The 23,317-nt window shown below is 43.2% G+C and overlaps 1 protein-coding gene across 1 annotated transcript in view; it reads left to right on the top strand.

Annotated features, from left to right (window-relative positions):
* NEXMIF (neurite extension and migration factor) overlaps positions 1–23,317 on the top strand; it is a 255,007-nt gene that overhangs the window by 123,370 nt on the left and 108,320 nt on the right. Inside the window, exons 2-3 of the mRNA XM_025214451.1 lie at positions 15,330–15,492; positions 16,039–16,144. The gene's annotated coding sequence lies outside the window, so the exon portion shown is untranslated. The remainder of the gene's footprint in view (positions 1–15,329; positions 15,493–16,038; positions 16,145–23,317) is intronic.

Here is a 23,317-nt window from a genome sequence, read left to right as displayed (position 1 = left end):
GGGGCCCGGCCCCAGCCCCCGAGTCTGTCCCGCGCAGCCTGCGCTGAGCGCCAGGATGAACCAGTGCTGGCGCTGACCCCAGCTAGCAGCAGCCTGCTGTCATCCTGCATGGAGATCTGGGGGCCTGGGTCCCCCGGGAGGGCTGTGGGGCTGTGCCAGACTCCTCCCGGTGGGAGCGGGCCCTTGGATCCGCGTGCAGGATGACAGGAGGCTGCTGCTGCTGCTGGCAAGTGATACTAGTTTTGCTTTGAACAGTTTGAGGTGCCGTTTCACAAAAGCCCCTGCACCCATCTCCTTGAACCTTGGCAGGCTTCATGCCCTCTGAAGGGGCTACCATCCCTGCAATTTTCATCCAAGTCAGGCAAGAAGTGACAAAGTTATAGGCATTTTCATGATTCCCCATTATAGCCTACGGGCAAAACGTGTTGAAACAGTGTCGAAACAGTAAAACAGTTTCAACGAAATGAAACGGAACAGTGCTTCGAAACATCGAAATGAAATGCAGTCCCTTTGAAAAGTCAAAATGGAAGTCGAAATGAAACGGTGCTGTTTTGCACTGCAGCCTCCAAAATGAAACGGTGCTGTTTAGCTGCAGCCTCCACCCCCGATGTACTTAAATCTGAGACAAGGGGTATCCCCCACTTTTGAATTTGAGTAAAGACAGTAAGTTCTTCCAGATCAGAAGAGCATCTTTGCACTCAGGAAATATTGCTAATTTGTTAGAGGCATGGTTACATGCTTGGTCAAAGAAAAGGCTGCTTTTGAGTAGGAGAAATGCCAGGTATGACCTGGTGGTTGGCTTGTTCATTAATTTGTCAGTACAAAAAATAGTATCTGCATACCAGTTTATTCAAATGTCTGATCACTGCTGTAAGCCATGAGATCCCACAAGATTTCCTGGCAGCAGGCAAAATGACCCAGCTCAGGTCTGAGATGGGTTGGCAGTAGGAGCTGGCCACTGCTTCCCCCTGCCGCCTAGCCATGGTATTGGCAAAGACTTCAGTGCTGAACACCGATGAAGCCCCATTGGCCAGATCCAGACTACAGGCTGCTGGTTGGATATGTGGTCCAATAAAGGACCACATTTTCCTTCTGTCTCAGTAACTCTTTTTTTGGGGATTCACATGGATAGTACACACAGTTCAGATTTCAGAGCAGGGAAGCTTCTCAGAGGGAGACAGTTTACAAGGTAACACCTGAATCCCTCTTTTTACAGACCAACTTTTCACTGAATTCTCAGAAGAGACTACTGGAGAGTAATCACTGATCATTGATACTTACATTATAGTGACTGTGAACGTATGATCCATCATTACCTCCGTAATGATTCAGAAACAACCTTGGCGTTAGAAACTGTTTTACTGAGAGAGGGAATGTTGGATAAAGAGTTGTGTCAGTTCAAAAGTGCCATAAAAGCTTTTCAATTCCAGCTAGATATTCACCCTTGAGAAACAGGAGTGGTCTAAGTCTGTAGTGATTGCATTTTAGGTGAAGTACTGCACAGTAATATCAACAGTGGATGAGTCTGAACCCTAAGCTGTCTTCTAGGAGTGAGAATGGTATCCACAGCACCCTCTCTCTAGGGGCAGGTTGCAGAATATAACAGCATAAGGCTTGGACCTTAAGTTTGGTTCTTAGTGCAGCATGTGAGGGTTTTCCAACTGAGTACTCTGCATAAGGTGCTAATGCTTTCCTTTGGGAAAGTTTGGCAGCATCAGACCATCAGAAAGTGACATCTCCATAGAAATTTCTGGGGCCATATTTTTCAAAAGCCCCCTCTAAAATGTCTCCTTTCAAACTTGCAGGTGTAAAACTAGATGCTGGACTGAGGCTTTTTGCAAATGTGATTTTTAGAGGCATGAATCACTATAATTTTGCCCTCTGTCCCAGGGGCACATTGGAATGGGGGCTGAATTCAAGTTGTGGTTCTTAGCATGAGCGGCTGAGGGACATTGAGCCTCCATCCAGTGAAGATGGACAAGGGCACTGTGATTGGTGGGAGGGCGGAATCCTGTAGGAAAAAAAAAAAAGGCAGTCCCATGGAATCTGTGAAAGAGCCCCAAATCCATTTCATGATATTGCACTGACTCTTAAGTAAGTAGGCTATCAGGAGCTTGAGACATTTATTACCAAATTTTCAAACGGATGCTAGAAGGGAGCCATCGTGTTTGCTGAAGGATGTTCAAACCTCCCTTTGTCATTAGAATGAGACAGTGCTTGGGCAACGTATAAGCTGCCAGCTAACTGCAGTGTTTTTTCTCTTGTTCTGATTCAGACTGTTTTGAGAGAGAGAGAGAGAGAGAGGCCACTGAATATAGAGCTTGACCTAGTCTGAAGCGCATCAATAAGCTATAAGCATTGCTTTGTGTGTAGCCATGGATCCTGCACTCTTTGTTTAGTATTAACTGACCTTTCCAGCAGAATTGTTACAGTTGTGATTTTTGTTGTGGTAATTCACAGATGGTGATGCAAGAGGAAATGGCTTATAGGGAAACAGGTTGACTGTTTTTAGCGGACCTAAGACAGAGCTGAGACTCAGGACACATAGGCTCTACTCCTGGCTCTGCTCAGGATTAGAATTTGGGAATTCCATAGTCCCTCTGAATTCAGACCACAAGATCATGCATCTCTCTGATTTTACAGGCCTCCATCTGTATGTATTTTATCCACTGCTCCTAACTGCAGGAGGAATGAGAGAAGCACACAATTTAGGGCAGCCTTGCTGTGCTGCAACATGCTGAAGCAAAGCAAGTGCCTAAATGAGAATGGCTGTCACAGCATATGGCTGAAGCATACAATGGTTTTGTTGACGTGAGCCCCCAGTAAGTTTATTTTTCTGTTTGTCATTGTGAGGATGAGTTGAAGAAGAAAATTGCATTTTTCAGTACTTAAGGTAAGACATGTACATGGGACAGCTGTCAACAGAAGGTTAGATTTTTATGACAGCCGCCACTGAAAGTTGGTATAGGTTTGGCTTTTTTGTGTTTGTTTAATACAACTATTAATTATTTTTCTTTAATCTAGTCTTAGCTGAAGTTAGCAATATTCATTATGTTAGTTACCAGGGCAGGGATGTCTGTTGCTAAAAATCTGTGATTGATGGAAGTTCATTTAATCTGAAATGGTTTTAAGTGAAAACTGAAGTCTTCGAGCTAGTTTGTTAACTTATGTTCACTGACCACTGGACCTTAGTTGCTTATTAGCAGCAGTGTATCCAGACCATGGTGGATTTATTTTCAAATGCATTTTGGCTGGTCATCAGTCTCCAAAAAAACCAATATCCTCTTAACCCATTTCTGCAGAACCTTATACATCACCGGAAGTTAAAATTGTTGGGTAGAAACTGTAATTTGGCCCAAATGTTTGTTACTTTGGCAGTATTGTGGCATTTAGTGGTATGATCACTGACAAAATTTTAAAACAGAATTGTCAAAGCCAGCACAACTTAGAGAGCTGTGCGACTGGCCTTGGAACCAGAGTGATCACCCTCCAGATGAAATTGCAAGTTATACAAGTTGGTTACCCTGGTCCCTGGTTTATGCTTGAGTCACAGACAACATACAGTTGCCATAGCCAAAAGTTTGACTGCATCTCTCTCGGTTGCCTCTGAAATATTATGAAAATGAGATGGCCATGTCCAAAACACAGGAATTATTCAAAAGGCAAAGATGACTGGCATTTGTGCCAGGATCATCGAAATGCAGGTACAGTGCTCCAACTGTATATTAAAAGTGTTGGACAACCCCTTACCAAAAAAACTTCTCTACAGTAAGCTGGCCTCTTGCAAATGCCTTAAAAATTGCCAAAAGGCTCAGCTCTAAGACGATGCTACTTTGACTCCTGTGGGTAGATGGAATTTTTATGAGATATGGTTCTGTCTATCACCAGTTAACCTGTTCAAGTGCAGCCCTTTTTGAGAGTCAGTCAAACTGAAGTGCCAAAATTCACTTGATGCATTCTTTGTTTATGGTATAAAAGGACTATTCTCCATGAAGAAGACTGGATAAGATGGTATCTGGAAGACTGGATATTCTGGTAGTGTACTGTACTTCTCCCCCCTAAAAGGTAAGCCTGATCTGCAGGCCTTGCCCAAGCAGTGCTCCTTCAGAAAGGTGTGTTTTCTTAGCAAGGGCTAAGGATCATGTCCAAATGCTTGCTAAGTCCTGGGAAGCAGGTTTTCAACTTCAAAGCAGCATCCCACAGGCTTGTTGTCCTCCATTCCCATGTTCAGAATAAATTCTGTGTACAAGCACTCAGTGTTGTCTGTGCTGCTGTAGATATTGCAGGCAGTGTATGTTCTCTTGAATACCTCCATGCCATACAAAGAATGACCACAGGCACAGTTCAGTGGCAAAGGCTCAGCCAGGTGTTTTGTTTTGTTTTTTACCTGCGGAGCATCTACTTGCTAAAACTCAAACCCAGCAGATTACAGGATGTTAGCCCTGGATGCTGGTGGTAATAGCTCACATGTTGCATCCCTTTGTTCTAGTGCAAAGTTCCCAGGGTGTCCAGTCTCTCTCACACATTGATCAAAACAGTTCTGTTTACGTCAGGTATTTACATAACAAACAGCAATGTCTTTACCAAATGATTCCAATCTGTGCACCTCCTGTCATTAACTTGTCTGTTCTGGACTCTGGCACCATCCTCAACAGTCAACCATACCAATCACCTTTGTTAGGGGCTGTAAAGTCTAATCTTACAGGCACCTTCCAACCTAAGCCCTGATGTGTGCATGGTCAGTCTTCAGTGAGGCCTACTTTGGTCAGTACTCTAGCAGAGCCTTTGTGTAAGTTGCATACGCGCTGATCAATGCTTGCACTAATACTCCACCACAGCCTAGCAATTATTTTGGGCAGAAGGCTGCTTACCGAGTTTTGTCAAGCTGTTGAAGGCAGCATGGATAGCCCCACCCCTTGACAGGTGCCCTGTCCCCTGGTCACCGTCTTGTGACTGGAAGTCCCGCCCCCTAACCCCTGACCTTTGCCACCAGAACCCCTCCCCTTCCCCCGGAATTACTCCGTTCAGAAAGAGGTTTTGCAATCTCAGAACCAGAAAAATACCAAATTATATTCTAAAAATTAAATCTGCATTACAACATTCATTAATTTAATTTCAAAAAATATTTTTGTCCTGATTTATATGCATTTATGTAGTGCACATAGAGGTGATTGCACAATAGCTTAAAATGAAGTCTTACTCTTGTATATTGTGGGGAGGGGAGAATATGGGGGGTATAGGTTTGTGGGGGGGTTGTGGGTGTGTTTGGGGGGAAGGTGGCTGGGATGTGCGAGGGGGTGTGGGTACGGGGGTCTGCGTGTATGGCAGTGTGAGGGGGGGTGTGGGTGCATGTGTATGGTGGGGTGTACATGTGGTACTTCCCTCACGAACAGGCAGGCAGACAGACACGCGCACACACCTCCTGCTTCTGACCCCGTACCTGGAGCGGCCAGCAGGAAAGTAGGGAAATGGAAGTGACAGGCGAGGGGGGATTGGGAGTGAGCAGGCACTCAAAGTGCAGCAGTAATTGGGCAGGAGCACAGGGCTCACACTGGTACCCCGGGACCAGCACCGGTGGGACCCACAGTTTGGCAGCAGGAGTGTGTGACCCCTGCCCCCCCTCCAGCACAGCTGGTGCTGGACCCTGCACTCCTGCCGCCCCGCTGTGGGCTCCGCCGATGCTGACCCTGGGGCACTGGTGCAGGTCTCATGCTCCTGCCCAACTATCACTGCACTCCCCCGCCCAGTTGCTGCCACTCCCCCTCTCCTGTAGCTACCATTTCCCCACTTCCCTGTCAACTGCTCCAGCACCACGTGGCTCCTAGCTGCATTGCCAGACTGTGGGACTCAGCAGGAGCCACCCAGCCCAGCCCTGAGGACTGGGGCAATTGCCTGTGGCCCTCCTACCTTCCCCCAAAGCATCCTTATCTGAATTTCCCTCTTGGGTGCAGGGTAGCAGGAACAGCCCCAGGGGTCCAGGCCAGAAGACTCTGCTAAGCTTGGGCTTCTGGCTGGAGAGTGGGAGTGGGGCTGGGCTGGGCAGGCCTTGCTTCTGAGCTGTTGAGCCCTTTTGGCTACCCCTGGGTCCTACTGTCCTTGGCTCCTGTCATCTTTGACAGGCAGCCAGGAGCAGAGAAATATTAGTTTTCTAATTTTTTTAGGGGCTCCATGGGTCGGATAGAATGGGTTGGTGGGCTGGATGCGGCCTGTGGGCTGCATTTTGCCCGTTCCTAGCCTAGCAGATAGCCAGCAGGGCAGAATTCGGTCCTGTAGCTTTAGTTTTGTGTAGCGCTAATGTGGGTATCATAGCATTACTTTTAAAAAACTTTTTTTACACTGATGCAAAATGAGTCCCTTTGAATGGGTGCACTTATATCAGTGTGTAAGTGAGAATAGTGTCATACTGAATAAGAAGTTGGAGAAGAACTGCTAGGTCAGTGATTCTCAACTTTTTTAGACTCCAGGCCCCTTGGAAAATGCCAGTTCTTAGCATTCACTTGCTTTCTTGACTACAGAAAATAGAGCAATTTTTTTGTTGCAAAGAACTCAAAGACCACAGCAGGTCAGAATGGTTTTAACACTATAGATTCCTGTTTGAAATCTCAGGGTTCATCATGTGAATCTTGTTGGTGTGCTAATCTTGTGTGGTGGTACCCTTTAAAATGATTGCAGAGCACCCTGGTTGAGAGTTTACAATGCTAGGTTATTTATTCCATTTCCTGGACAATACAGGATTATTCATATTGTATATTTTACCACAGTTTTGACTAATCTAGGTTTAACTCTAGGGAGTAAAGCATCTACCATTTCCCTTGAGAATCTGTTATGCATTCTAATAGGTCACAAATAGGCCACAGCTTAACTCTTCTTTTTTTTTTTAACTTAATTTTATACTGTTTTTCCTAATTATATCCCCATCATTATCCTAAATAATCTGTTTTTCTGCTTGATCTTTACATCTTTCAAATTTGCCTAATCTATCTATAGTAATATATGGGGTTGCTATTATGTCTCACCACTGTGTCATTGCTTAGACAAGCGGGACATATTTAAAACTTTTGATCTTTCCTTATGCTTCCTTCCCTTCAAACCCCTAAACATTTTTTTTTACTTTGAACTCTGTTCAATTTGTCAATATTTTTCTGGTAATGAGGTGTCCAGAAATTAACATGTTATTCCATTTTTGGTCTAATTACTTCTTTAGAGAGAGGGGCTCTAGCTTTCTACTCTGTGATAGGCCCCTTGTATGTATTCAGCCTAAAATTATAGGCCATATCACACTGCAAATTCATCTCTCATTTCTTGCCCATTATCTCTCTCCAAAAGTCCCTTTTAGAATTACTCTTTCCAGATACCTCCTTCTCGTACAACATCTGTGTTTTGCCTGATATTGTCTTCAGTATATTAGTTTCTGTTTTTCCAAGTAGAATCTCGTTTTGTTTTGTTTTGTTTCTAATTTAGGAGAGTAGGAATTTTTCTGTAAGATGTCAGGAATATTACTCGTTTGAATGACATAGACTAGTTGGTACTTCAGATGATAGACACTTTATAAACCTAACACCCCCCCCCCACACACACACAAATCAGCAGTGATCTCTGTGTCCCTTTGTTTGTCCTCACTGGTGTTCACAGCTCCTTCCAATGTGCCATAATCAGTGAACTTTTATTAACCAGATCCTGTCCTTTTGTGCATGGTTAATAAAGGCTGAACTAAAATGGGTTTAAAGCAGGGAGCCTAACACACATCCCTGTGATACTTTGACAGCCTTCTCCATTTCTGGACTTTTTTCTTTGCAGACCTTTCATCAGTTTTTTGTCATTTAAGGTTGTTGCAGTTTGGACCCATTTGAATTCTTTTTGAGTTTGTTCCAGAGGCTGCTTAAGCCAATGGAAAGGGACCTACTGACTTTCATTTGAAAAAATTTTATTGAATGAGGCACCTGATCTTCAAAGGGGCTGAGTAATGTTGAGTCCCAGTAAAAGCAATGGGAGTCCAGCAGCCCAAAAGTTCTGGACATGTTCTCCACTTTGCAGGACTAGGACCCCAGAGCTTCTTTTTCTTCATCTCCTATTTCTATAGTTCTACAGAAGCAAGCAGCAGTTGTCTGAGATGAGAGCTGTTCTCTGCAAATCCATACTGTTTACAGCTCACAGATCTACTATACTCTACAAATATTTGTTTCTTAATATTTGTTCTACTTTACTAGGGATAGCTTTTAGCTGTACAAGGCAGTAATTTCCAGGAATAACGCTATTGCTGGGTGTTAAGTTTATTTGCTACATTTTTATTTTCTCAAAAATGTCAGTTTCTAGGGCTAATTGCACAAATGGGGTGATTGTACATATGCATACATTTTTCAAATATTGCATTTCCTTTTTTTTTCAGTAGCTATTTTTATGAAGTGTTCTTCACTTTCTGATAATGCAAACATCTTTTTTATTTTTCTTGTTGAAGACAAATTTAATAAAGGAGATCACCATCTCAGCTGTGTTTGAGTCATTAATTTTATCTCTCTCCTCATTTATTAATGGTTCTACTTCCTCTGTAGCACTTTCTATCCTTCCCTTCATATATTTATAAAAGCCTTCCTTGGTCCCTTAATTCCTTTGGTTTTCATTAGCTCATACTGTGTTTTGTTGTTCACATTATCTTTTCTCTGCAAAACTTAAATGGCTGTACGTTATCTTGTTTAGTTATGAAAGCCTTTATCCACAGTGCATTTCTTAAAACTCCAGATTTTTGAGCCAATACCTTGTGAAGCTACATTAACTATTGCTTATTTCCTGCATTCTTTGTTTTCAGAGTATGTTGTGTTAATTATGGTGTTTTTCAGAATTCTTCAGTCACCTTTGACACAGATGGAATGTATTAAATTCCATTCAGTTGAGCCTACCAGAGCCTGATTCTGAAAAGTACTGAGGAAATCTCATAAAAATGGATAATAAGTGTCTTTTAAAATTATTTGTTTCCTCTGAAACAATAATAGCCTTGCACAGTAGCACTCTGGGAATTCATTCTTTATCTTCTGAACTGACATGGCTTGTAGTTTCTGGTTCCAGACTTCTGTGTTATTTTCAGTGAGTGTTTGGAAGGATAGATCCAGGGCAGCCACTTTTTGGGGCACAACATTGTCTACTGCATATACAAGGAATATCATGGAAGTGTGTTAAGCTGTATCTGACTAGTTAAAATCCCTCTTGAGTATAGCATCCAGACCTGGAGTTTTCCATTCTTACTGTTCACACCTGCTCTAGAGTTGTAGGAAATGGCCACTGTCTCTTTTACTATATATTTTTTTGTCACTGAACTTATCCAGTAATTTCATCACCAGATTCTTGACTGTTGAATTGTGGCTTATTGGCTTTGAATTAATTTTGACATGGAAGGCCACCCCACCACCTCTCACGTTTATTAATATATAATGATGAAAAATATATACTATGAATTTACTATTGCCTTTGTTACAGATATCTAACTTTCTATCTACCACAGAGGTATTTATCTCATTCCCTCATGTGTTAAGTCCTATAAGTTATTGCTTATTAAGGATTTTGCAAATGAATGTCAGTTTCTTGGTTTGCAACTGTAGCATATTTTCATTTAAAACAATGGAAGGCATCTATAAGTTTTGTTGAAACTTGAGGGCAAGTACTTTAGTTCTTCATGAAGAGAGAGTTTCTACTGTACCTTCCAACACACTAATTATAAAATATCGGACTTCATTATACCACATTCAGGTTCTGTGCTTCAGAGTATTTTTAGAACTGCAGCATATTTTTCTTGATTTTCATTAACTTAAAAACTTTGATTAAAGCAGTCAGTGGAAGAAAAAATAACCTGTATGCATTTGTTACAAAGGCGAATAGCAATTACATCACTGGCATGTAGTTATATTTCATTTTCCTTCTGTACTTAGTAAAACCCCAGAAAGAATGCCCATGAGGAATTAAGCTATGAAGACTCTGGCGGAGGAAGTATGTTAAAAGCAATTAGCAGAAATTTAATAAAGTAGATGAAAATCAAATCTACATTCCTTAAAATTTTAAACTGTATTCTATGCAAGTAATGTTTCATACTCGGTAGGAAGTGAAGAGCATGGAAAGGGGAGTTGTTCCACAAACCAACAGATCTATTACTAAGGAATGTATATTTTGTCCAGGTGCTGCTGTGTCTACAGCCAGCCAGGCCCTGCCACCAATACGAAGCCCAAGAAACAGTTGGAAATTCCTAGGAATTGGACATTATCACAGCTAAGAGATATTTTTTAGGGTTTTTTGTTTTTTTTAATGACATGAGAGTGTATTTGTTGGAGATGCCAAGTTCTGGCTGTCTTTCATTCTTTTGTGCTTCCCCCCTTCTCTTTCCTTTTTTTCTTATTAAAAGCAAAGCAAAATGGGCAGATTGTCCTGCCCGGGGAGTGAAACTGAACAGCTGGCATGGTTTTAGAAGATCAGGAGGGGAGAAACAGAGAGTGAATGAGTATTGGAGAGAGTGAACAGACATTTAGAAGGGAAAAAATACCCATTTCACTTTATTCTGCAATCAAAATGAAGCGTTAGCAAATGCAGAATGTGTGATCCTTTGAGATTTGGGGTGATGAGCTTAATGCTTTTCAGAATAACAATTTCCAATGTGCCCTTTTCCTGGTCTGTGACTGCAGTATATCTCCGACATCTGCACTGTGTGAAAGCTTAGTAGTTGGAGGGAGAGTGTTGTTTATGTTGCACCACTACAATGACCCCTGCTATGGGTCATCGTCAGCATTTGAACGCTGAAGTGTTTTACAGAGAGTTAAGAACTAAAAGGGCAAGTTCATATAAAAGACCCAAGTGCCTATGAGGCAAGTACCTACTTCCAGAGTGAAATCCATATAGACACCTTGGCTCCTTTTGTAGTCCACAAGGCAAATTTGACGCATCAGAAGGATGACCCAGAAAACCTTCCTGCAAAGTGGGGAGGGGTGTCTGACCTCATGCCTCTGGAGCTTTGGTGCTTGTATTTGTTCTTGGAAAAAACTGAGCAGGGCTCACCCTTTTCTTTTAAAACACCTCTGCCACAGAAGGAGAGTGTCTTGGTGGTCATAGTGCTGCTGCTGCTGCTGCCCTAATCTTTTAAAGCAAAGCCTTGTGGTTAGTGCAGTCACATCTCCCACTTCCCAGGAGAGCCCTGTTCACCTAGGGGGTAGCCTTAGAGGCATCTGGAGAGAGGGGTCTCTCTTGCATGCTCTCATCTGACTTTCTGACTTGCATTCTTGGCTACAGGCTAGGTCAGGGGCAGGCAAAATATGGCCCGTGGACCAGATCCGGCCCGCCAGGCCATTCTATCAGGGGCACCTAAAATGTTTAGAAAAAGGATATTGTATCTGCTCCTGCTGATGCATGTCAAAGAGGACAGGAGCAGTAGGACCCAGGGGAAGCCAGCAGGACCCAGGAGCAAGGCTGGCATGGTACCACCCCACCCCTAGCCCCTCTGCCTGCAGCTGCTTTCACTGCTTCCCTGTGCGCCTGCTGCAGCACCACGTGGCCCCTGGCTCATTGCCAGAGCACAGGGCCCACCCTGGTATCTCAGAGCCAGGAGCAGGAGGGTGTGTGTGTGTGTGTGTGTGTGTGTGTGTGTGTGTGTGTGGAGAGTGAGTGAGTGAGTTCATAGGGTGAGTCCCACAAGCACACCCCACCATACACATGCACCCACACTCCCCTTTGCACTGCCATACACACAGACCCCCACACTCACACACCTCAGCCACCCACCCTCCACAAACCCCATATCCACCCACACATCCATGCACACCCACAAGCTCCCTCACCCCACATCCCACACACCTATCCACTCCCCTACAAAACCCCCACCCACATACCCACAGCCCCCCACAAACCTAACCCCCCCCAGTTTACCAGAGTAAGACTTCATTTTAAGCTATTGTGCAATTACCTCTGTGCACTACACAAATGCATGTAAATCAGGACAAAAATATTTTTTTAATCAAATAAATGAATGTTGTAGATGTTTTATTTTTAGAATAATTTGGTATTTTTCTGGTTCTGAGGTGGCAAACCCCCTTTGCTGAAAAGAGCATTTCTAGGGGCAAGGGGAGGGACGTCTGGTGACAAAGGTCGGGGGGGTAGGGGGCGGGACTTCTTGTCCCAAGATGGCAACCAGGGGGCAGGGCACGTGTCAAGGGGCAGGGCTACCCATGTGGCCCTCGATGGCTTGCCAAAACTCGGTAAGTATCCCTCTGTCCAAAATAATTGCCCGCCCCTGGGCTAGCCCAGCTTAAGGAGGACAATTGAGGTTGGCTCTGTCCTAACCTTAGGACACTGTCCTGGAAGGGCAGAAGTATGGGTTTGAACCATCTCAGGCTGAAGTGTTGAACCTGAAGTGCATCCATCTTGGGTGTCTAAGACCTATTTTTCATTGGTCATAGTCCCTACCCTGAGGGGTTTTTCTTCTAGTTAGACAGTGTTAACAGCTGAATGGGGATTAAAAGTGACCAAAATGGAGGGCTGGAGTGTCCTGAGGAGGAAAATACTTCCCATAAGAATGGACATGAATGAGGCTGAGATGTCTGACTGGGTCAGAGTAGGGGTTTTCAGACCGAGGTGAGCAGATAGTGGAAGAAATTATTTCATAATACTAAAATACATTTAGAAGTAGATTAATATTTGACTAGGTTAACCCTTTCTGTAAACATTAAAGTGTCCAAGTTTTGTTTGTCCAATTTTATCCACAAAATAGCATAATGTTTCCTCACAACCAGAGCACTCAGGTCAGCTACAGCGCAGAAACATCTTGAATTACCAGACTGTGTGTTATTCAAAGCAATCTGCTGATTTAGAGTTCAGTGGTACTCTTGTTGAGGCAAAAAACACTCTTCCTTGCTTTCCTGCACAGCCACATCATCAGGTTTAAAAATAAATGCAAATGCCAACCCTTGGAATCAGAATGAAATTATCACCACTGACTTGTTTTACCATTTCAACTTCTTTCTCCAGGTGTCCCAGGTTATACATTGTGATAAAGGTTAAAGTGGAGAAGAGACTGTCAGGGCCACCACATCAATAATAGGGACAAAAGTTTGTTGTTATAACTTCTGTTATAATTTAGCAAACCATTGGAAATGTGATCTGTGTTCCTCCTCTGGAAACACTGATTCTTTCGATTGAAGGGCTATCAAAGAACTTCCCCAGTACTAAATAATGGAACCATAGATTCATAGATTGTAAGGGGCTGGAAGGGACCTTGGAAGATCATCGGGTCCAGCCCCCCCTGCACCAAGCAGGAAAGACAGTTGGGGTCAGGTGACCCCAGTGAGGTGACTGTCCAGTCTCCTCTTGAAGATTTCCAGGGTAGGCAATTGCACCACCTCTGGAGGGAGCTTATTCCACAGCCTGGACACCCTAACTGAGAAGAAGTGTTAAGCCTGAAACAGTCTTTCAGGAGTTTGTGGCCATTACTCCTGGTTTTCCCCAAGGGTTCTCTGGTGAACAGTTGTTTACCGAGCCCTTGATGTTCTCCCCTGATGGGTCACAGTGAACAACTGATAGAACATACTGGAGCATGGCACTTCCCTGCCTTTTATTTTAATACCAAATCCAGCATGCAAGCAGCAAATCCAGGTCCAAGTATTCACGTGGCTCAAACAGACGAGCAGCTTTTCTGCAAGGTTAAGCAGGCTACAAGGGAGGACAGCTCTCAGTTGAAAACAAAAAGTCTCAACAAAAAGTCTCAACCTAGACAGGAGAGTCTAGGAACACAGCTACTGGGGCACATCAGGTACTTGGGTGCTTCAGGTACTTGATCTGCATTTTCTTGTTAGATGAGATCCTAATATACCTCACATGAAGGGGTTCTTGACCTGTCATGCCAATCAAGCCCTATTCTGTGTCTTTTTAATATGGTAAGCACTTTTATCCCCTTGTTGGGTGAGTTGGAACAAAGGAAGGTTAAACATTGCCCAAGGCCTCACATTGTCCAGGGTTGCACAATGAGAAGGTGACAGCTGCAGAGACACCCCAAAGATCACTAGGTTCTAACCACTTGCCAACATGGCCTGCCATTAAGAAAGACCTTGGCCATGTTGTTGAGAAATGATTTTCATAGCTCCCGGCAGACATCCTCATCTTTCTCAGCCTTACTTCAGAGCTATTAGTGTTTCACAGCTATTCTATCAAAAACTCATGCATTATATGTATTGTGGGTTTAATGTAAAGGTGTCAGGTATCTCTGAAAAGAAATTAAGAGAATGTCAAAGGTAAAACTAAATAAAAGGGCAGACACACAAAGGCTGTAAATGAGGTGGAAATTACAGGCAAATAGACAATAGAAGAAAGTTTAAGTAGCAATTTGTTCTCCTTTGCACAAGGAAATGCATTTCATTAAAAAAAAACCTGAAGAAGCTGTACTTTATAAATACTATACTAAATATATCCTAAAACAGAACAGAATTATTATACACCCTCCACATATATGCACACAACAAAACAAAAAGTGAAAATTGACTGACAGTACTAATCTTTCTAAATGGATGTTTTAATTAAATATATACTTTCCTGATGGCATCATGCGTGGACTCGGTGCTCCAGATTGGCTTCCCAAGTGCTCCATCCTGTTTATGGCCCTGACCTATCAGTAGGTTAGGCTCAGTATGTCTGTGACATTCTCTTGACCTGTCACAGCAGCTGCTGTAGTTGACTGAGAGAATGCTTCATCTGTTTTAACCTGGGTGTGAGCTTACATGGCCATCAAATTCTCAGTGAGAGGAACCTTCTCTCCTCCAAACAGTAGCATGTGGCTCTTATTATTACTTCATTTGGGAAATGAGAATCAGTAAAAGAGCTATTAAGGCACAGGAAAGCTTTTTTGTATTTAGAGGGTCATTGTCATCATTATCATCATAATTAATAATACGGAGACCAAAAAACAAACAAACAAATAGATCAGCCAGTCTGATGCATACCAATGAACTGAGTTGTTTCTAAATATACGTGTTTCTCAGATTTCTCAGTAAAACACTGGGAATGTTTCTCTGTCCTCAGGAAACAGACCAGGTCTGAATTTCGCCTAATTAAATACAAGCCTTGTCCCAGTTTTAAAAAAAGATGATTTTTAATAGGTGGTGGTCTTAGAAGGTACAGTGTTGGTTGGAGTTAGTTATGTAAGAAGTGCACAGCCACCCTACCAGTGTCTGAAGCCAACACTCCAGCTATTAACCCTCCTAAATCTATTATACTCAATGAGAACCCAATAGCTACCTGTTCTTTACACGTTTCTTGCTGTAGAAGCCCTTTCACAACATCCAGTGACAAACTGACTTTCCTCATTTCTCCAGCTTCCAAGTCCTGATAGGCTTCTCCTTAGAATAAGACCACCCCAGCAACCTGATATTGCAGAGTACCTTCAACTGCCCTTGCGATCAGGTCCTTGATGCTGAATACCTCTGCCAAACAGAAGCCCCCACTACTCTTCTTGACTTCGGATGAGAAATAATCATCGTGAGTAAATGACCTCTTAGATGCTTTAGTATTTAAAAAAGAAAAGAAAAACAGACTAGGGGAAAAAACTAACAGTGGGATGGATGTGAGCATGTGCCAAATTGTACTAAATAGATGTATTTCTTGCATTTCTTCATAAAGCACTGGAATCTCTTTAAGGTTCATATTTCTTTTTTGTATGAAGAATTACTGATGTGGTCTCTCTGCTTGCAGGAAATGATGTGAATTTTGTATAAAGTAGCTAATGAGTCTGGGTTGTCTATATCACATAACATCTCCATACCATGTAGCCATATACCAGGCAATGTTAAGTGTCTCTGCATTTATCTTCAAAAGATGCCATAACCTTCAAAGACACTTAGCATAAATTATTCCAAATTTGTGGATTTTGTCTTTATAGCTAGAGTCAACTGTTCAATATAATAAGGGAAATGCATAGTTTTTGCAGAGGTTTTTCTGTATGTTTTGGGTTTCTGTTGGGATGTATGCAGTGCCTATTAATTTTATTTGTGTTTGTATTTTTAATGAGCTTTTTCTTAACTTTAGAATCTCATTTATGAGGTTGAAATAATACAAAAGCCGGATTTTAATGATACCTCAAGGAGATTGGACCTCATGCAAACCTGGCTACCTGACCCATGGAAAAAGCCAGGTAAAATATAACTACAGAGAAAAGCAGTGGGGTAGCCCATACATTTTTATTTGTTTTATTTTATGCTTTTTTCTAAAATATACCTAAAATTGAAATCATCTTGCCTTGTTATTTGTATGAGGATAGAGAGCAGATCTTTACAGTAAAATACATCATATTAAAATATTATTTTGATTTCTCAGTTAGTTTCCCTGTATAGAGTCAAGTTACTACTGTGGTTATGACAATCCAGCAGGCTCTTTTTTCTTTTTATAATGGCAGGTCAGCACAGTTCCCTTTTTTATTTAGAAAACTGGATTTTAATCTCTTTGTAACCATTATGCTAAACCAATTTTTTAATACAGAAGAACATGGAGGTACAAAGCCCCTTTTGTTCTCCAGTTGCTAACTCCTCTGCTCCGCGTCTATACCGAGGTGGGCAAAATGCGGCCCATGAGCCAGATGCACCTGCCAGCCCATTCTATCCAGCCCATGGGGCCCCTAAAAATTTTAAAAATTAATATTTATCTGTCCCTGGCTGCCTGTCATGTGGTCCTCAGTGGCTTGCCAAAACTTAGTATGTGGCCCTCCACCCGAAATAATTGCCTGCCCTTGGTCTATACAGTATACAAGATTATAGCTATGTCTAAACAATGAGTACTTGACCAGAAGGTGACTACGATGTATTATGCTATGAAAGTACTTCTAGCGTGAGTGTAGAATACATTGGCAAAGTTGGGCTTCATACTGGTATAGTAGAAGCCACACCTCACAAGCGAAACAACCTATACCAGAACAGGGGTTTGGGTTGTAGCTGTGTTGGTCTAAGGACATAGACAAGGTTCCTTGGGTGAATTTGATATCTTTTATTCAACTCCAACCCAAATGGTTGGAGAATAGTTATTAAGCAAGCTTTCGGGTTCAAAAACTCTTTATCAGGCTAAGGAAGCTTCAGCAGTTGGTGTGTGCTCTTCCTGGATGGAACCAGAACAGTGCATTTCTGCAGGCATAGCTGCATGAGCATTAGGGGCTTCTGTTGGTTCAGCCATTGGTCTGGGAACTCGCTTTTCTTTTCATGACTGACTAACACAGTTTTATAGCAGCTGAAATCTAAAGTGTAGACTAGAAACATTTTAGTTATTACTCTAACTGCTGCCAGTAAGGAAATGATTATTTTGGGGTTGGCAAATAATTTATGGAGGGAGATGTCATGGATATGATCTTTTACCTTGACCATAAAACTAGGCAATGCACAGAAGGTTATTTTTAGACCTGTAGGCTGGGGACTCAGTTTTACTGGGGTCAGTAATTCATGGTACATGCCTGTTTTCCTCTCATCAGGGCTCAGAGTTAATCAGCAAAAAGCTATATTTTTCTATGGTTCTCTATAGTCTATCACTGGTGATTCTCCGGTATCAGCATAAGATGGTCTGGAAAGGTCTGAGACTTTTGTTTCTAACTTTTCCATAACAAACGTTAACTTGCTTCGACCTCTGTAGATGTTAATGCTATTTGCCATTCTGATCAGCTGGGAGATTCTACTTAGTTGGCTGCTGAAGCATTTTAGTGGAGACTTGGACAGTGAAAAAGGACGACTTAACTATCACCTGACTAGCTGCAGAATGAATAGTGGGAAGTTTATTTGGAAGACTGAAAGACAGATGAAAGAGTCCAGTGCTTAGGCTGAGGCTGATGAGAGATTTTTCTCATAGCATGGTTGCTTGCTACGTTTTGCCTAGCCTTTGCAGAAAGCTTGTGGATGAAAGGATGTGTTGGGTTGCGGAACTTTCTGAACATTTTGAACAGCCAGAGTAGATCTCTATTGACCACTGCAACTTCTCAAGGGAAGAGCCTGGGATGCATTGTACTCATACTTTTGTGACCAGTGCAACTGCCATGGTATGCATCTTCTGTCATGCTTAAGATTAGCCTGCCTATGTGTGAGATATTTGGGTATTTCAGTAAGCAATACAGAGAAAAATATGTGGCAACATTCGTGGGGAAAAGTATGAGCCTGTTAGTATGAAATATATATGGAAAGCTGGCTATAGAATACCTGCCATAGTAGGAAATAGGTGCTTATCTTAATCGGTAAGGAGTAGGTGGAAACCTGGTTGTGATGTATGGGTCTACATTAGTATGAGATGTAATGGCATTGTAAACTAGTGCATGTTTGGCATTTATAATAGCATATATAACTATGCATTGGAGAGAGGCATTTTCAGTAATATACACAACCATGGTTACAAAGACATGTAAATATACTGGTTTAATAAATACAGTAGCCACAACTACTTTAATATGTAACTTTTAAGGTACTGAAACTATCAACATAATAACTTGAAATTATCCAATAACATACAGAGTGAAAACCCGAACAATTTGGGGGTTTAAAGATCACAACTGCGTAAGCAGGATGTACAAAACTGTTCTCTGCATCTTGCAGAGTGAGAGTCCTGGTCATATGGGGATCTCACCCAGTGTTAAATATTTTTTTCATTGTTCTTACTGTGGTAGAAGTTATAGAAATATTCTCTAATTTAGAAAACTGAAAAAGTTAGAAATTGGGAGAGTTGTTGGTTGGTTACAGACATGGGTTGATCCATTAGTGAAGAGAGCTCATTTTGCCCATGCCACACTGCTGGAAGGGATGTGGCTGCTGTCTCTTGCTGTGATCCTGGATGCCAGTGAGCTCTGAGTAGCTCCAGCTGGATCTCTGTGTATACTATGATCTCTGAGCTCACCAGCATGTGGGCTGTCCAGAGTTTGTGATTTTAAGCAGTTCTGGAGACTGCTGCTCTTTCTCTCCGTTCTTCTTTTCCCCCCTCCTTGCTGAATTCAGCAGCAGGGAAAGGAGGAGACAGGATGAGCTGTGACAGTGACAGCATGGAGCCTCCAAAACTGACTGAAAGCAGGGGCTACATGTTGCTGGCTGCTGCTTCCCTCTTCTCCCCTGCTGCTGGAGAGCACGTGAGAAGGAGGGAGTGGAAGAGTAAAGAGCAGTAAGCTCCAGAGCTGCTTGAAAGCAGGAACTCTGGGTAGAGCCTGTGCCTAGCAGGACGTGCACATACAGGCACAGCCAAAGAGGGGTGTGGCTGCACCACCACACCAGCTCTGGATGTGCCCCTGGTTAGAGACTGAGGGAGTACAAAGGCTTACCTACTGCTCTATAAAAAAAAAATGTAGTTCTTCTCATTCATGCATTTCATCTTTATTGAACCTGATGAAAACTACTGTCCTGGGTCATGTAGGAAATGGAATAGGGCCTGTTTCTGAGCCCTCTTGCACTGAAAGATGTGTCCTACCTTGTAGATGTTTCAGAGGCAGAAGACTGGGGTGAGCGATGCATGGTCCTTACGGGTCCTTGACCACCAAGACACTATGTTCTGTAGGTGGACTGTTTGCCACAGCCTCAAGCTTATCAGCTTTGCCTGTGTGGCCTTTTCCTGCCCTCCCTTCTCAAACACTTTTTACCCTTGCTACCACATATTCCTTTTCCTCTCTGATGTTCTCAAGAGGTCTCTAAATGTATGTCATCTTCTCATTTCTTTTTGCTCCAACATAGCTTAATCAGGCATTTGGGTAATGATAATACCTCTGTCCTTTGTCTTCACAAGGTCATAAGGTAAAGGGCAAGTAGTTGCTGTTCAAATTGTGGTCTTCATGCCATCAATGATAACATACTACTTTCTGCTTGATTTTAGAATTCCATTCCCATAGGCTCTTCCCAGTCTTGGGTGAGCTTGGAGGTGGTGAGATGTGTTCAAAATATATCCCCTTTGAGATGACATTTGGAGCTCTGGTGTGAGGAGAAATGCTAGTAGTGGCTGCAGACTGCTATTAAAATGAAAAGGAGAAACAGCAGCGGCAAGTAATAACCAGGGATTTTCTCTGTTAATGATCCAAAATTCTCTAATTAAAAAAAACCCCAAATCCACATTTTTCCATGATTAAAATGAAATGCCACTATATATAGATATAGATGTGTGTGTGTGTGTGTAGGGGTGTGTATATATATATAATATGTATGTCTGTATATGTATGTCTGTATATAGATGTGTATATGTATGTATGGGTGTGTGGATGTATGTGTGTATATATATATATGTATCAGCTGAACACAATGTTTTATAGATATATTTACAGCTTAAAAGCAATTTGGAAGCCTACCAGTACCTCAATCATTATAATAAAATACATTCTAAATACCTATATATTTTTGGCATTTGATTTTGGTTTATTTATCATGGAAAATCAGAGCTCCCCCTGCCCCCTTTACTCACCAGGACACAGGTCCAGCTATGGCTGCCGCCTTGCTGCTTTGTGGTGCTGAGCAGTCCTGATAGGCTGGTGCCCCTCAATGCCAACCTGCAGCCCCTGCCTACCCCCAACTCGCTGCCAACCTACTGCCTGAAGTTGCCCACCCACATACCCCTACCCTGCCCCCAGCCAGCTCTTCCCGCAGACCCTCCCAAAGCTCTGGCAGTGTCACCTGCACTCCCCTGCTCTGGCCCAGCCTGCCCTGCTGGCTCTCCCTGCAGCCACCCCCTCCCCCCTGCCCCAGCCCTGGCAGCGTGACCCACAGCCAACCACCACAGTGCTACCCCCTCTCCCAGTCCTGCCAGTACCCCTCATTCCCAACCCACAACCCCCTGTTCCCCCCCAGCCCTGCTAGAGGGGGCCTCCAGCTGCCCTCTGCCCCCAGACCAGCGCTCCAGTGTCTGAGGCAGGTGGTAGGTGTGTGGGGCTTTCCAGAGCTTGGCACCTGCCCCAATGGTGCAGGGCTGGTCCAGGCACAACTCTGTGCCTCTGCCACCCCTGCTGCAACCGGTTGGGCAGGGGGTGCTTCACCTTGGCTGTGGTGGTACAACTGGCACATGGGGCTCCTGGTGGTGGTAGCAGTAATAGCAGCACCAAGTCTCCCCGCCCCACTCTGCCCTCCCATGCTGATTCCTGCCAGCTGGACCACAGAGGTGAATCATACCTGGTGCTGCTCTTCATTTAAGATACTGGTGGTTGTAGAAGAAAGTAAAACTTCTTGTTTTGAACAGTTGTGGTCCTCAGCTCAAACACAGGTGCATGTTACTGCCCAAATTAGAGGTTCAGGTGAGGCCACCTAGAAATTTGAACTGCGTGACATAGCTGGATATTGTTTTGAGTAGAAGAGTTTGTGAGAGAAATGACACGGCAGCGGACAGAAAGTGTGGAGAACCAAACATAGGCTGAACAAGCACTGAGTGTGGCCTGGAATAAAAAGCCTAGAGAGGTAGAGTTCTTGGGTCAAGGGCTAGCTGATGGATTGTTCCTTCTAACTGGAGCAACCTTAAAAGCCAAATTTTTTGACTAGTCAGGTGAAAAAGGGTGAGAGCATGCCAGGTTGTTGTCAGCCGCGATGGAGCTGCTGGAAGAAAACGGCAAGCTATGTCATGTCATCTCCACGCTGAAGTAGGGCATGACTTTTGGCCTACGCTCTCTTTGTAACATTCAAGGAGTAGCATAAAGCATATTGCAAAGGAAATGCTGTTCTGCAGGAGCAAAACAAGGGGATGAGTTTCTTGAAGTGCCTTAAGGTATTGTTTATATCTGTGTAGCCTGATTTGGGCAATTTACCTCCTAATAACTCTCATTACCTGAAAACTGAGGGCATTAATGAAACCATGATCCAGAAACATGCTGTTTTTCCCCCCGCCCTGCTTTTCTGCATATGATAGGCTAAATCCTGATAGTGCCTTACCTTATCTTTTTTCTTTTTTGCAATGATTTTGTGCTGTGCCTTTTCTGAGTTACCTCAGCAACTCACACAAGCTAAAAGCAGAGGACATTAAGGAAATGTGACCTATATAAATGATTTCTTTGCTTTTTCTTTTCCATGTTTGCTGTTACTATTAGTAGGGCTTTTGCTTTCAAATGCTCCTGGTTAACCCTCATGATACCACCATGATGGCAAAATTGCCAGTATAGGTAGTAATAATGCCCAGGGTAAGGAGGGGTTGGGAAAAGGAAGATGACAAGAGATTAGTGGGGGCTCCAGTATAAGAAAGCAAAACAAGAGAGTGTTGCACATTCTTTGGTGTGACTGACCTTTTGAGTGTAGGGTGAGGGGGTTTAAATACCCAAGAGACAAAGAGACGTAGACAAATATGTCAGTGCTTATATGATTCCTGGAAACAGGTTGTTTAAAACTCCTTTCCTACAACCTTAAAATACCATGCAGTGCTTGTTGGAAACTGTCCCTTCCAAAGTTTGGGTTTTTCCTGTGATGCAGTTGGATCATTTGACTATTATTTGGTCACTCCCTAGGTCTCCAGGACTGCACCTTCCTCTGGGAGCCATGGGCCAAGGAAATCCAAGGATTGATTTATTACTATTTAGTGTCCTGGCAGGCCTCAGCAGGGTTTTCTTCAGTGATGTCTACACAATACAGTGGCTTAGCAATAGCATTTCCAAAATACATTCTGAAAGTACCTGCAGACCCTGGGAACGAGCCTAGAGGTGTTGTGATTGTCCTTCACAGCATTATAACCCTGCTAGCACTCCTTTCCCTTAGTGTGCCATGGGATTGGGCCTTGATTGTACCTCTTCTTCATTTCCCTGCTACATTTTTGCCGTGTGGTGGTTAGAATCCATGGTGAGTCTGTACATGCTCTTTCCCCCAAGAGGCAATGAATTTGAGGACCATGTTGAGGACAGGGTAAGACTGCTGAATAATCAGGTGTCCAAATTCCTCTCGAGTCAAAATCCAAAAGGACGGTGACCATCCATTTAAATGGTGGATTTGTATCTGGACAGAATGATTCCAGAGCAACTGAGAGCATCCAGGTGAGACACATCTTTCCCAGCCAGCAAAGCAGTGAGTGATATGAGATGAGGGACTTGGCAGAGGCACAGCAGTGGAGGGGAAAGGACATAGGACGAGTGGACTGGGTTGGGACAGACAGTAAAGGGAACTTGCCTCGAAACCAGACACAGCTCTCCTAGCAAGAGTGTACCTGTTCAAATTATGTTTGAGTACCGCTGCTCTGAATAATGATTCTACTGACTGTGGTGGCACCTGTGGGAAAGAGAGAGCTTACCAGCAGCTCCTTTCAATTATCCTGCTCAGAGATCATGACTCCAGCAAGCATTTCTAGTTTAATACTTGTTTCTGATTGTTGGACTGTTCTTACCCCTCCTTCTGCATAGCAACCTTCCTCA

Source organism: Alligator sinensis, unplaced genomic scaffold (assembly GCF_000455745.1).
Source record: "Alligator sinensis unplaced genomic scaffold, ASM45574v1 scaffold1196_1, whole genome shotgun sequence".
Taxonomy (NCBI): domain Eukaryota; kingdom Metazoa; phylum Chordata; order Crocodylia; family Alligatoridae; genus Alligator; species Alligator sinensis.
The sequence above is the reverse complement of the archived record's forward strand: the minus strand, read 5'-3'. Positions and strand labels throughout refer to the sequence as shown.